Raw genomic sequence first — 4,996 nt, forward strand, 5'->3', positions numbered from 1 at the left:
TACGCCAACACTAGGACCAGACCATGAAAGACTCTCTGGCTTAAACCTGGCCTGTAACTCGGGCCCAGAGTTGTGTGTATGCTACAGTATATGTGTGTGGTTGCATATGCAACCCAGGTCTCTCCGGAATGCAGAACGTGAATGAAAACTAATACAAATATACATTTTATACAAATCTATATCAAGACCTGTGAATAGAATGTCCTTGTTTTGTAAAGATGTAATGCAGAGCCTCCTTGTAACGATGTAATGCAGAGCCTCCTTGTAACGATGTAATGCAGAGCCTCCTTGTAACGATGTAATGCAGAGCCTACTTGTAACGATGTAATGCAGAGCCTCCTTGTAACGATGTAATACAGAGCCTCCTTGTAAAGATGTAATGCAGAGCCTCCTTGTAACGATGTAATGCAGAGCCTCCTTGTAACGATGTAATGCAGAGCCTCCTTGTAACGATGTAATGCAGAGCCTCCTTGTAACGATGTAATGCAGAGCCTCCTTGTAAAGATGTAATGCAGAGCCTCCTTGTAACGATGTAATGCAGAGCCTCCTTGTAACGATGTAATGCAGAGCCTCCTTGTAACGATGTAATGCAGAGCCTCCTTGTAACGATGTAATACAGAGCCTCCTTGTAACGATGTAATGTAGAGCCTCCTTGTAACGATGTAATGCAGAGCCTCCTTGTAAAGATGTAATGCAGAACCTCCTTGTAACGATGTAATGCAGAACCTCCTTGTAACGATGTAATGCCGAGTATAATGTTTGGTACCTGATTGTTTGGTACCCAGAGTTTTCCTTGACCATGTCACCTGACCAGGATAACCCCTGACCCTTTGTGTAACTCCTGAAAAGCACTTACTAGTTTCCTACAGGGTATTTATCATGTAAACTAGGCTCTTGCAGTGCATTGCCCTATAACCAGTATCTATGTATCTTTCTGTATTGTGATTGTGTTTTGTTTAATTTAAAAACATTTTTTTTTTTACAGATATTGACAATTGCTACAAAGTGAAAATAAAAGCACTTATTCTCTGGTATCTTATTGTGATTTTACTGGTTGCCTCCTCCATCAGTAGATCTGAGGATACATTTGTATTTGATCCAATGGGCCTATCAGACGAATGGTCTAGCCTGCCTCCTAGTGATCTGTTCTGGAACTGAAGACAGTTGGAGCCACCCCGATTAAACAATACTCGATTTGATAGTGTCAAAGGTCAGCGATCACAGATCTGGGTTGATTTACCCCATCCATAGCTTAGTTTTAGCAGGTTGAGTGAAAGACAATGGAAGTTAGAGTCAATAGGGGGCAGGCCCAATCCACTATACTTTAACAAAAGAAACATATCAGCCTTAACCAAATAGGAATTATATAGAGTTTCTGTTTCATATATCAGACAGTGCTTCCTGGTCTGTGTGTCTGTCTGTGTCTGTTGTTATGGTAACACACTATTGAAAGACTTGGGGTGTGAAACTGATCTGGCCTGAGAGTCTACACAAACAAAGATCTAACTATTGCCAGACTGTTTCTATTGCCAGACTGTTTCTGTCTTGAATCTCTCTCTCTCTCTCTCTCTCTCTCTCTCTCTCTCTCTCTCTCTCTCTCTCTCTCTCTCTCTCTCTCTCTCTCTCTCTCTCTCTCTCGCTCTCTCTCTCTCTCTCACACTCACTCACACACACACACACACACACACACACGATGAAATGTGTACACATTTTTTCTCTATGAATGAGGGTGCTGTCTTTCGGATGTAATGTTAAACGGGTGTCCTGATTCTCTGAGGTCATTAAAGATCCCATGGTGCTTATTGTAAGAGTAGGGGTGTTAACCCTGGTGTCCTGACCCTCTGTGGTCACTAAAGATCCCATGGTGCTTATTGTAAGAGTAGGGGTGTTAACACTGGTGTCCTGATTCTCTGAGGTCACTAAAGATCCCATGGTGCTTATCGTAAGAGTAGGGGTGTTAACACTGGTGTCCTGGCTAAATTCCCAATCTGGCCCTCATACCATCACGGCCACCTAATCATCCCCAGCTCACAATTGGCTCATTCATCCCCCTCCTCTCCCCTGAAACTGTTCCCCAGGTCGTTGCTGTACATGAGAATGTGTTCTCAGTCAACTTACCTGGTAAAATAACGGTAAAATATAAATTAAATTTACATTTTATTTAAAAAAATAAAAACAAGATTGATGAACTTCCTGACTTTTTTATAAAAATACCACGACTGTAATACCTGTTTATTTATTCATATTGGAACCAAACACACAAGGGACTTCAACCATTATTTGCAAAGGTATCCATCTTATTTTCATACAGACAAATGGACCATAGGCCTAACTGTCACATTGTCAGGAATCTTGTTACTTACTTGCCTGTAGCACAATACATAGTTGAGTACAAAGTATAAAAACAACATATAAAACAGATCATTCTAAGTATTTTTCTGCCAACCAGCAGCTATTTTTATTTCAGGCACATTAGAAATGATATTTTATACACAATTGTACAAAAATGAATGTCTATTACTCTAATATTAGCACCAGATGAAATCAGGTAATACTCTCTCTCTCTCTCTCTCTCTCTCTCTCTCTCTCTCTCTCTCTCACTCTCTCTCTCTCTCTCTCTCTCTCTCTCACACACACACACACACACACAGGTGCAAGGAAATGGGAGAGGAAATGCATGAGGCTTAGAGGAAGTCGAGGAAGTCAGTGGGATTGACTTCCTGTAGTGTCTGAATAAGCCCTGATGAGCTCAGCTGTTTGGTCGCCCACAAAGACAACCCTGGTCCTAACACAGCCCTAACTGGTTCTGCTGTGGTCATAACACCACCCTAACTGGTTCTGCTGTGGTCATAGCACAGCCCTAACTGTGGTTCTGCTGTGGTCATAGCACAGCCCTAACTGTGGTTCTGCTGTGGTCATAACACCACCCTAACTGTGGTTCTGCTGTGGTCATAGCACCACCCTAACTGTGGTTCTGCTGTGGTCATAGCACAGCCCTAACTGTGGTTCTGCTGTGGTCATAGCACAGCCCTAACTGTGGTTCTGCTGTGGTCATAACACCACCCTAACTGTGGTTCAGCTGTGGTCATAACACAGCCCTAACTGTGGTTCTGCTGTGGTCATAACACAGCCCTAACTGTGGTTCTGCTGTGGTCATAACACAGCCCTAACTGTGGTTCTGCTGTGGTCATAGCACCACCCTAACTGTGGTTCTGCTGTGGTCATAACACCACCCTAACTGTGGTTATGCTGTGGTCATAACACCACCCTAACTGTGGTTCTGCTGTGGTCATAACACTAACCTAACTGTGGTTCTGCTGTGGTCATAGCACAGCCCTAACTGTGGTTCTGCTGTGGTCATAACACAGCCCTAACTGTGGTTCTGCTGTGGTCATAACACAGCCCTAACTGTGGCTCTGCTGTGGTCATAACCAAGGCTGCATACCAGGGCCAGATTAATGCAGGGGCTTACCGGGTTTGAAGCCCCTTGGCCCAGGGCCATGGGGGGCCCAAAAGGCAGCAAAAAAAGAAATGCAAAATAAAATAATTATATACTGCATATATTATATATACAGTATATGTTATATACGTCAAATATAGATATTTTTTACTGCAACCGCCAACCAGTTAAATAAAGGTTAAATAAAAAATAAAACAATTTTAAACACAGGACGATTCAGGAGCCCGCTATCAATGAGAGTAGACAGCCTGATGCTGCTCTGCTAATCGTCAGATGGGGGGAGGAGAAGAGGTAGGGGAGCACATGGGGTAACTGGGGGCCCCTGCCTTGATTGGTAACTGCATAATAAATACATGTGACTGGCCAATTAGGGCGCCCAAGAGGCAATCATTTAAATTTATATAATAACATAACTTAAAAAAATCTATTATTATTTTAGCCAACCACAGGAGCTCAATGTTCAAAATACACCAGAGATCATCATTTAGCCACAGAGGATCAATATTTTTTTTTAAAACAACTGGATTAAATTTGATCACAACCAAAATAAAGGAAACACCAGCGTAGTGTCTTAAAAGGGTGTTTGGCCACCACGAGCTTCCACAACAGCTTCAATGCTCCTTGGCTTAGAGTCTATAAGTGGACCTAAACCATGCCAGGAAAATGTGCCCCACAGCATGACATATTATTTGTAGCCCTCGTTTACTCAAGTGTTTCCTTTATTTTGGCAGTTACTGGTTGCCTACAGTCGGGAAGGCCGTGATTTGGCCAGTATGCGCGCCAGATATACAGCTTGTTGCGTTTGTGGCCATAGACATATAATCCACAGAGTTTTGGAACCTCTTACCCTGGCAATTTGACTATTCAACTGATGGGTACACTAGCAATGGCTGCCAGTCCTGATTTGAATGGACATTTATATGGATTATATTTCTATGGTTGGTTGTAGCTGTCTGTTTGACTTGTGCAAATTTCAAAAGACAATTGCAGGAAAAATTTAAAGTTTGGAAAGCAAATGCATACCACTGAAAAGAGAAGACTAGTCTATCTGTAGAACCAATAGAACAACTCCCAGCAACAGCAGCACTGCTTTTCAAAGTAGCTCGAGATGAGCTGTTGCCAAAAGGAGCACATCGGCCATAACCATGAGTAGTATCCTATGGCTACATCTTCATCATTAGGTGGGTCAGTGTGCCACTGGACATGTCATTTAGTAGCCTACTGTAGCCTATAATATATATATATATATTGTCTCCTAATATTGTACAATGTGTGTGTTGCTTCATTGGTCTGGGCTGTTGTTTGTTTGAATTCAAGACCAGATTGATCTCAGTCTGTCAGTGTTAGAGTAGACACTAATTTAGATCATTTGTGTGGTATTAAAAAAGATTCAGCTAATGTCTTTTATCATGTAAATTACATAGAATTGCATGAAATGCGTTTTGTAAAATGCCAAAAAATGATTGAGACCTGCTAACAGATGATCCCCATTTGTGGAAATCCTAAAAACGTCTCTGCTCAACTGTAGCCTATGTC

General features: G+C 42.1%; 1 protein-coding gene across 2 annotated transcripts in view; it reads left to right on the top strand.

The window, feature by feature from the left end:
• The window catches only part of LOC115175467 (cyclic AMP-responsive element-binding protein 5-like), a 30,617-nt gene extending 29,583 nt beyond the window's left edge, over positions 1 to 1,034 (top strand). For both annotated transcript variants that reach the window (XM_029734703.1, XM_029734704.1), the window contains exon 11: positions 1 to 1,034. This exon is cut by the window's left edge and continues 835 nt beyond it. The gene's annotated coding sequence lies outside the window, so the exon portion shown is untranslated.
• The last annotated feature ends 3,962 nt before the right edge of the window (positions 1,035 to 4,996 follow it).

Source organism: Salmo trutta, chromosome 36 (assembly GCF_901001165.1).
Source record: "Salmo trutta chromosome 36, fSalTru1.1, whole genome shotgun sequence".
NCBI lineage: Eukaryota > Metazoa > Chordata > Actinopteri > Salmoniformes > Salmonidae > Salmo > Salmo trutta.